We start from the raw sequence: 11,255 nt of genomic DNA on the forward strand, positions 1-11,255 counted from the left end.
GCGCCGGGGACCGGAGGTCGGAGCCGGCGGTCGGATCTGGTCGGCTCTGACGTTCAGCGACGGCGCCGGGGACCGGGGCCGGTGCGCTTGGGCTGGAGAGGGGGTAGGGAGAGAGAGAGAGGGAGAGCCGGCGACCGGAGGTCGTCGCCGGCGGTCTGGTCAGCTCCGGCCGGCGGCCGGATTGGGTCGGCGCCGAAGGTCAGCGACGGCGCCGGGGACCGGGGCCGGTAAGCTGGGGGTGGAGAGAGGGTAGGGAGAGAGAGAGGGGAGAGAGAGAGAGAGCCGTTGGGGGAGAGAGAGGGTAGGGAGAGAGAGGGGGGAGAGATATCTGAACGAGATAATTAACTGAGATGGTACATAACCCAATAGTGAATGGAGTATAATGTAAAAAGAACTCAGACTGAGTCTCCACGGAAAGAAGGTGAACAGCTTACCACTGCTGGATAGAATATGCGCAGACTCAAATATCAGTTGCAGTATCTGCCTCAATATCTATACCCAAAGTAAGGGAGCGAGTCATCTACATCGAATAGGCATCCTCCACTTGAAAATGTGAATTCTTGACTTGAAATTGATTTAGTGTTGATACTTGAAATGTGAATTCATGACTTGAAAATGGCTAAGTTTAGTCACTTGAGAAGTGAATTAGAGAGTTGAAAATGGTTGAGTGTAGAATTTTGAAATGTGTACTAGTCACTTGAAAAGTGTATTAGCGACTTGAAAATGGTTTAATGTAGTTCTTGAAAGGTGAACTTGTGTTTTGAAATTTATAAAGTGTAATCACTTGAAAATGTGAATTCATGACTTGAAATTAGTTTAGTGTTGATACTTGAAATGTGAATTTATGACTTGTAATTGGTTTAGTGTTGATACTTGAAATGTGAATTTATGACTTGAAAATGGTTAAGTTTAGTCACTTGAGAAGTGAATTATAGAGTTGAAAATGGTTAGTGTAGTGTTTTGAAATGTGTACTACTTACTTCAAATTAGTCAAGTGTAGTTACTTAAGAAGTGAATTAGTGACTTGAAAATGGTTTAGTGTAGTTACTTGAAAGATGAACTTGTGTTTTGAAATTAGTAAAGTGTAATCATTTGAAAATGTGAATTCATGACTTGAAATTGGTGCACCTCCTCCCGTAGAAGATGATATTGATGCAGATTTGATTGGTCTAATTCCTGGAGATATAGACATGTTTGGTAGAGTGTTTATCGAGCCTGATGGATCTTCGTAAGTTTATTTTTCAATTGATAGGTTCATTTTCTTATTAATAAAATATTCAAGCTTACATACTTATTATGTTATTTACAGGTGGTATCCCACGTCAAAAGAAGTTAATGAGGCTGTAAGGGAGAGCATTATGAGACTTTTTACATATCCCTGGCACGAGTGGTGGGACATTACAATAGTCTCTAAACAAGTCATAAATTTATATGACTAGTATATATATTTATATATATATATATATATATATATATATATATTCTAGTCATATAAATTCATATAACACTAGTCAATTGATTTTCAGACAATGTGTTGTTGGTTGGCAAAGCACGATCAGGCCATTTCTACAATTTTTAAGAGACATGCTGCTATGTCACATCAGATTGCACATCTTCGACGGGCCTTAACATAGGCCGTTGCTCTTGATCCAAGTAGCGAAGAGGAAAGAGTTAGTGATGAGGAGTTTGTTGGGCCTACTCCTTAGTATTATTGGACTTGACTTTTAGATAATTTTTAGATATTTTGAACTTAACTTTTAATTTGTGAAAAATCTTTAGGATTGTTTTAAGTATTTTGAATGTTGTTGGATTCATTGTTTAAGTGTTGTTGATTTAAATTGCTTAAATAATTTGTTGATGTAGTGTGTTGTATGATTATTGTAATAATGTGTGTTGCATGAGGGATGTATATATTGAATTGCATTTTTATTTGGCAGGTGGGATGCAGAAAATTAATGCAGATTTCTTCATAAAAAAAATGCAGTATGAAGAACAAAAAGCGACTACCAACGTTGCTTTTTTATTCATTATGAAGAACATAAAGCGACGACCAACGTCACTTTTTTTTTTTCAAAAAGTATTTTATTTTTCTCAAATTACGACGGACAACGTCAATTTTTCTAAAAAATATTTTTTTTTTTAATAAAACGACGATGTCTGTCGTTTTTTGTTCATCATGTGTTCTTCACATGAAGAACAAAAAGCAACGCACAACATCGCTTTTTCAAAAAATAACTAATTTTTTTCTCTAAAAGCGACGCTGTTCGTCGTAATAAAGCGACGTAGACCGTCGTTTTTAAAAAAACAACTCTCCTTTTTGAGACGAAAAAAATGACGAATTTCCGTCGATTTTGCCCCAAAAAGCAACGCTGGCCGTCGCTTTTTGATATTTTTTTAGTAGTGTTTTAGTATAATTTGGAGGTGTAAAACATAGGTGTAAAATAATTGATACATTTTATATAATTTGTATCTATGGTTCTGTGTTAATGTGGGTGTATGTATCTATTATTATTATTTTATAAAAATTGTAGGTGTAAAACATAGGTGTAAAACAACCGATACATTTTATATAATTTGTATCTATGGTTTTGTGTTAATGTGAGTGTATGTATCTATTGTTATTTTATAAAAATTTTAAGTGTAAAACAACTGATACATTTTATATAATTTGTATCTATGGTTCTGTGTTAATGTGTGAGTATGTATCTTTTGTTATTTTATAAAATTGTAGGTGTAAAACATAGGTGTAAAATAAAAGATACATTTAATACAATTTGTATCTATGATTTTGTGTTAATGTAAATGTATGCATCTATTGTTATTTTATAAAAATTGTAGGTGTAAAACAACAAAATTAGTCTATTCAAATAAGGAGTTCTGATATTTTTTTCTTAAAAAAGAGTTAAGGTGAATCATGTGACTTGACCTAACCAAAAGAATAAAATAAAGAATCAATTTTCTTCAAACATAACCCCTTTCGTCGTCTTAATATATAACAACGTATCTAATGGATTAACCACAATCTATTAGTTGAAAGAAACATATAAGTAAATTAGGTGGAAGAAACCTATATGTCACATATAATGTACGGAACAATTAATTTGGTCGGGTACACGTACATCAAATTAAACCGTTTCAGTTAATCATTTTACCATAAATTTCTCATACGGTACACGTTCACTAACAACGATTCCATCACTCTTATAATCCTCATACTTTATATCATTAATCCAAACACCGGAATGAAGTAACAACACGAAAATGTTCATTGCAAGTACCTCAAACAAAATCTCCAAAAAAAAGAAGTAGTCATTTTATTTGGAGACAAAATTAATAATGGAAGATAATTTATTTAAAAATTTGGAATCAGAAACAAACGACCTGTTTTTGTGGGATTTAATTGATACTTTACCGTTATTAGTTAGATTAATTGTTAAATTAATGGAAATTTGGCCGTTACAGGCCTTAAATTAAGGAAATTAGTTTACTAATTAAACGTATCTATTATATATGTCTAACATTAATTATATGTATCTTCAATGTCTAAAGAGTGAAATTTTTAACATTTTATAAAAAGTTGAGATTTTAGGTAAATAATGATAAACATATCGGAATATAGGTAAAAATTACACTATAGTGCTACCCATAAAGTTACTTTACATAATTTAATCAAGGTTTTCAATGCTTACCTAAATTGGCCCAAAGAAGAAGATTAAGGGCCCTAAATGTATGGTTGACATGGGACAACAATCCCTCCCGATCTCAAAAAAAAATTTCCAAAATTAGAGAAAAATAATAAATATTAACGAGAGAAATCTAACACAATTAGAATTGTCTCAAAATTTCATCCACAGCTCCAAAACAATAGCAAATTACATACGAAATTACTGTAACAAAATCTCAAAAGCCTATTGCCAACAATTTTATAAATATTTTTCAATCAAATTTGGTTGCGATTCATGATATCTCACCTATTGAAAATGATAGACTATCACTAGATCTACCTCTCTCAAAATTTTAGAAGATCCCACCTTTCCGTTTGGGAGAAATCAGCCGACGAAGTTTAGCGAAATTTCAATTTGTACAATAGTGTATATAAAATTATATGTTATTATATATGGATGTATAAATACTTTTGTAATTTATATAATATTGTATCAAATTTTATACATTTTTGTAAAAGAAAATGAAAGTTTAATATATTGTTGTATACCGAATGTATATTATTTTGTGTCGGATTGTGTTTTGGGCTAAAAATTTGTAATGTAAGTTTTTGTGTTATATTTTTGAAATTTAAGTTAGTTCATTTGTATTTTTAAAGTTATCCCAATATTTTAAGTTTCGTGAGTAGTTATAATAATTAATATGTACTCCATCTTTTTAGTCTGTTTAAAAAAGAATAATTCCTTTTCTTTTTAGGAGTCCTTAACTTTAACTTTTCACATTAAATATTTTAAACCACTAGTTTAAAAGATATTTTGGTACATTTAACATGTAAGTGCACAAAAATCAAACTTTTTTCCCGTTAAAATTCATGTCAAGTCAAAATATACCAAACAAATTGAAATGGAGGAAGTATATGGATTTAAAAAATTAAATAAATATAAATAGATATTTTATATAATCTTCTCCTTATTTTAAAAATGGATAAGTAAGGGAATTAAAAGTCATAAGTTGACAAAAGCCTGGATCAAATCATCGGCAATTGACGTTTGAGACAAATCTTCTTTTGGGACTAGTAATTACATCAATAACTGAGAACTAAATTTCTAACGACCAGTTTCATCATTTTTGAAATATCTGCAGTAAAGGGATAAGAATTAAAAAAAATTATCAATACAAATTTGAGTTTGAGATAATTATTAATTTTGTTTAATGATCGTTGAATAAAATAGAGTCGATGAAGTGGGTTCGACCTGATGAAGCCTGTTGCACGACCCATTTTCCGCTACAGCGAGACTACTACTGCTACAACAAAGCACACAAACAAGAATTCCGAATTTAGGTCAATTTTAGAATTTCGATTTTTATTTTAAAAGGGGTCTTCTCGTAAAAACACCTTTAAGGTTATTCCTAAGATAGAACACCAAGAATGGAAAGGAAAAACTCTCAAGGAACATGATTCCATCCTCTTCCTCGTGGATTATCCGACATCAACTTTGAATTAAGAACAATGAGCAAGATTACATGCATCTTGTGGCAGCAGCTCGCCATTGAGGTAGATTATGATTTATTGAGTAGTAGATTCAAATTAGCTAATAATATATAATTTGTAGAATTGATGATTGAAAGCATGATTAGGCCTTCAAGGATGATGTTGGGATGAAAAAACTTAAAATAACGTAAGTATAACTGCACGTCTGAATATATATATATATATATATATATATATATATATTTATGGTTACCATTTATTTTCATAATTTGAATAAGGCTAATGTGAATACCGATGGAAGATGATGTGTTAATGTAACTATAGAACCAGTTTAATAATATTATGGGTTGGAAAGGATTGTAGAATTTGATAAACTTAAGTGCATGTGTTCTTGATGACGCGTTCACCCTGAAGTGATTGTGCTTGAGATCTAGATATGAGGTGGTGTCATAATAAAGATACATTAAAAGAAATCCCGGAGAAGTGTTTAAGTACGTTCTATAGTAAAAAATGGATAAGTTAAGATTGACATTGTACGTCTATGTTGACAACCTGTATGATAAACGACTAATGGTATGATTTTTGTGAATGTAATAAAAATATTAAGGAATGGATCCTCACATTTAGAACTGAATTTAGTGGTCCTTAATGTGAACACTGTTGTGGAATAATTAAGAGTAACTTGTATGTTACAGTTTATCTGAAGTTAGACTTAAAATATTCTCTTGTGGATATTCTGAATAAGCATGTTAATTGATCTTCGGGCATAATCTGTGATTGACTGATTTGTTTGGCTTGAAATTGTTTGTATGAATAAGTTTAATATTATTGAAGCATGTACTTAATGATTTGTGATGAATGGTGTACACTTGTTAAACTCGCTACGTACTTGATGATATTCCGAGAGATAGTTGAATATTAGAATATTGTAATGACCCAGTTGGTCATGAGTGACATTTACACTAATCTTCTTATGGTTGAACCATCTAATCCAAATCATTACTCAATCATTTAGTGAATATTAAGTTGAGATTATCACAAGAACTGACTTAACAATTATAAATCCAAAAGTGACCATAATAGTGTGAAAAATCAAACAAACAATTTATTAAAATTTTCAAGACCCGAAAGTCATCGTACACAAATTTCTAAATAAAACTATGTTTAAAAAAATATTCAAAATAAAGAAAGATAAAGGGAGTCTCATTTCCTTAAAAAAGGACAAGAACTAACGTGATGATCCCTGGCAGCTCGGAGATGGAACACTTACCCTTGGATCGAGATCAACTATTAAACACCAGAAATGAGGTTGTGCCAGAGCCTCAAGAACACTTTCTGCACTACAGAAAAGAAAAGTATAGGGTAGTATCAGTACAATCCACTATATACTGATAGGTATCATAAGCCAACTCAATTTAATAACATGTATGCAACATAAATCAAATACCAAGTAAACAAGCATCAATACATAGCAAGTAATTCAATGAATCAACACATATCTCAATGACGGACCAAACAATGCTTACAACCAAGCCACGCAACCATCAAGAGTATCAACTATATCGCAAACAAGCACGAAATCAACGATATTGCCATAAGGAAAAACTAAATCCTTCCGAACCTCACAACTGGAAAATCATTAGCTCGTTATCAACTTATTAAACTACAAAACCTCTTATATTTAACACTAGTCTGTGCACATGATAAGAAATTTATTTTTCCCAACTAGTCATGGCCTGCAGGGACAATCTAAGTCCATGTACTGTACCAACGTAGTACCCGATCCTCCTTAAATAAGTAATATCAATATCAATATTCGTACCGGTGTGATACCCTATCCTCCATAACCATATTATATATATTTCATCAAGTTTCATACTATCTCTAAGGATACAATACGACGTAGTAAATTTACAAGTACTCTTAAAATCATAAGGCAATTCAATCAAGTTTGATTTTCAATAATTATTCATACTAGTGTCAACAATCCAAATATTAATAAATTCAAGTATTTTTGAAGACCAATCAACAAGCATCCAATTTGAGAGTATACCCACAATTAAATCGAGTCTAAACTCTAATTAAATCATGACCTACCTTAATCGAAGAATCTGAACGCAAACTTATTTGCAAGGGACTTACCCTTTCGTAAAACTTTTAAATGATCAAAATCTGTTCAAATATATAATCCCCATGATAGTATGAACTAGTACATCAAATTTTAATTAAAATGGGTCATTATTCAACCCCAAATTAAGAATTCTTACTATAAAACTTCTAGACCAAAAACTCAATTCCTCTAACCCTCAGAATCAAAAGCAATATATGAAAATAATAAGTACAAAACCCTCAAATTCATAGTAAACCTGGACATGCATTTTTTATCATTAATGCCAATGATCAGCAATTATTACCCAGACATGTACAATTTTCTAATTCAATACTAACTAAAGGATTAGGAAGAAAAGTCACATAGTCAACCACTGAAACTTCAAATCAACACACTGCCTCACATTACTGCCCACCAATCATCCACTGTCTAACATTCATTCACCCTATATACCTCACAACACTATAATTATAAATCTATATATGTTAGTATATCTAACCTGAAGTTATGTGGTGCCTCCTCTTTGACTGCGGATTGAAAAAATAGGAAATGTTAACTGTCTAGTACAACTTTAAGAGGGTACTGTCATTATTGTTAATTTAAAAGCTACCCACTTAATTTTATCCACATAAGTAATAAATTGTGGGTTTGAACCATCAAATTACTAATTAAATTAATAATCTAAAGTATTCAAAATTTTAAATAGATCCTCATAATATGTTTGGAACCCATGAAAATAATCCGAATATGTATATTGACTAAAAAACATATTTTGGGCCTATTGATAACACTAAAAATACCAAATTGAGGTTGTCCTGACCGAAGATTGACCGTGATCAAGCGTAAATTTATTAAAACTCAATAATCAAATTCATGACTTAAATCACTTTCTAACACTTTTAAAAATCGATACCACCCATCACTGTAAATCATAAATCACATAAACAAACTACACAGAGAGCTAAAATGGGAAAGACAAGTACAATTTTCAAGATGACTAGGGATTGTTACATCAGATACCAATCAAACAACCTTTCGTCCCCAAACGGGAAACCAAGAAGCAAAAGAGGAAACAAGGAGTTACGTGAATCACTAAAAAGATACAGATACTTACCATGCTTGTCTATTTTGATCTCTGAAGTGGCCTTCTCAATAGGAGGATTCTTCCACTGGACCTTCACAGATACAATCTCCTTAGTCCTCAACTTACGAATGTCTTAATCAAGAATAGAAATGTGTTCCTCTTTATAAGAGAGGTTTTAATCTAACAAGACCGAATTCCAATGAATTATGTAGTGATGTAACTTCTTTAACATAGAGACATGAAATATGAGAGAAACTCCTGATAAACTCGGAGGCAATGCCAACCTGTAGGCCACTGGCCCTACATACTAAAGAATCTCAAATGGCTATATATATCTAGGACTAAGATTACCCCCGTTCCGAAAATGTATGGCACCCTTCATGGGTGATACCTTGATAAATACTTGTTCACCCTTGATAAAATGTATATCTCTCACTTTTCAATCTGTACACTCTTTTTGCCTTCTTTGAGCTGCTATAATTTTCTCCTGAATGGACCTAACCTTCTCCAACAAGTATCTCAACAGATTAGTACCTCACAATCTCACCTCAAAGGCATCAAACCACCCAATAGGAGATCTACACCTTCTCTCATACAAAGCCTCAAATAGTGCCATGTCAATATTCAAATGATAAGTATTATATAAGCAAACTCAAAAAGGGTATGGACTGGTCCCAATGACCTCTAAAATCTATCACACATGCACGAAGCATATCCTCCAACTCCTGAATCATTTGCTCGGACTGTCTATCGGTCTTAGGGTGAAACACTATACTATGGTCTAACCTAGTACCCAACTCCTCATACAACTTCTCCCAAAAGTTAAAGGTAAATTGAGTATCCATATCTGAGGTAATAGAAATAGGAACCCCATGTAATCGAACAATCTCCTTAAGATAAATCCTGGCTAACTTTGCTGCATTATAGGTCACTTGAACTTGAATGAAATATGCAGACTTAGTTAAACTATCCACAATAGCCCATAGAGAATCGCACTTCCCCAAAGTCTTGAAAAGTCCAACTACAAAATTCATAACTATTCTCTCTCATTTCCATTCAGGAATGGGCAATCTCTGAAGTGTACCACTAGGCTTCTGATGCTCGTACTTTATTTATTGGCAACTCTGATATTTAGTAAAAAAATCAACTATATCACGCTTTATTTGAACCAACCAGTAATGCTACCTCAAATTAGGGCACATCTTAGTTGCTCAAGGATGTATAGAATACTTTGAACAATAAGCCTCAACTAGAATAGTAGGAATCAAATCATTAACACGGGGGATACAAAATTGTCCCTTAATCCTGAACACACCCTCACCATAAAGAATGGTATCTTTGGCCTCACTCTGTAAAACCTTATCACAAATCTTTCTCAACTTAGCATCCTCAAATTGTTTAGCCTGGATTTGATCAAGAAAGGTGAACCTTGCCTCTATACTGGCTAGAAATCATCCTCTTTAGTCACCCAAACTCATATAAACTTGTTAAAAATAGTCTGAATCTCTTTAGACAATAGACGCCTGGTAGCATTCAAATAAGCCAAGCCACCCATGCTTGTTGACTTTTTGCTAAAAAAATTTGTTACCACATTAGATTTTCTCAGATGGTATAGAGTAGTGATATCATAATCTTTACGCAACTCCATCCATCTACTTTAAATTAAATTTAAATCCTTCTGCGTGAACATATATTACAAACTGTGGTGATCAATGAACACTTCACAACAAACCCCATACAAAGAATGCCTCCATATTTTTAGAATAAAAACTACAACGAACAACTCTAAATCCTGAGTTGGATAATTCCTTTTGTTAGGCTTTAATTGCCTGAAATCATAAACAATCACATTTCTTCCCTGCATCAAAATAACACCTATGTGAGGCATCACAATAAATAATAAAACCCTTATCCTCTATAGACAAGGTAAGAATAGGAGCGGTAGTTAACAGTGTCTTAGGCATTTGAAAGATCTCTTCACACTCATCATACCAAATCAAAGGTACATCCTTCTAAGTCAACCACGTAATATGAGTAGCAATAGTAGTGTAATAGCTCATACTTTTTCCTAGCTCAATTTAGCCTCTACTGTATCAAGGGTTAACTTTGAAAATGAATAACCCTTGATACAAGTAGAATTTTCCATATTTAGACGCACCAATGTGTAGATAATTGAATCAACTTTCCAATGATACCAATTTTGCCTCAATCTGATACTCCGTTGAGAAGTTATGGCGAATTTAGTGAAAACAGTAGGGCTTTTGGGCAGGCACCACATTGCGGTGAAGGAAAAAATTACAATTGTACAATTTCTAGTGGAGCACCATGATTACTTCACATTGCGGTGAAACTCTAGTTCTCGTTCGTCCTTTTTCCAGTCGCTCATCACGATTAGCCTATATCACGCTAAAATTCCCAAATGGACTGACACCGCGTCGCGGTGGAGTGAAAAATGACACTCATCCTTTTCCAGTAATGTAATGTGATTACGCCGCATCGCGCCAGAGCCCAATTTGGCGCTCTTCCTTTTTCCAGTAAGCCACCGCGATAGTGGCGCATCGCAGTGGGCCCAAAATTGAGATTTCCAATTTTTGAACTTAATTTTTAAAGGTCAATCTAGCCTTTTACCAAGCCCCCAAATCATGTAAAACACAAGATTAAGCCTATTCTAAGCATTATATGCTCACTTTTCATCAAATTACTCTCCAAGAAAACCCTAGAACTCAAAACTTAATTCCCAAGAAATTTAAAATTTCACCATTCTTTTTCCAAGATAACTCAAAATTCAAGGTTCCTAATTCAAGATAATCAAGAATCAATCTTCAAGAGCATAAATAGGAATCCAAAATCAAGTGTTCTCATAAATTTCATCAATTAATGTATGTGGGGTTATGAACAAGGATACT

This window comes from Capsicum annuum, chromosome 1 (assembly GCF_002878395.1).
Source record: "Capsicum annuum cultivar UCD-10X-F1 chromosome 1, UCD10Xv1.1, whole genome shotgun sequence".
NCBI lineage: Eukaryota > Viridiplantae > Streptophyta > Magnoliopsida > Solanales > Solanaceae > Capsicum > Capsicum annuum.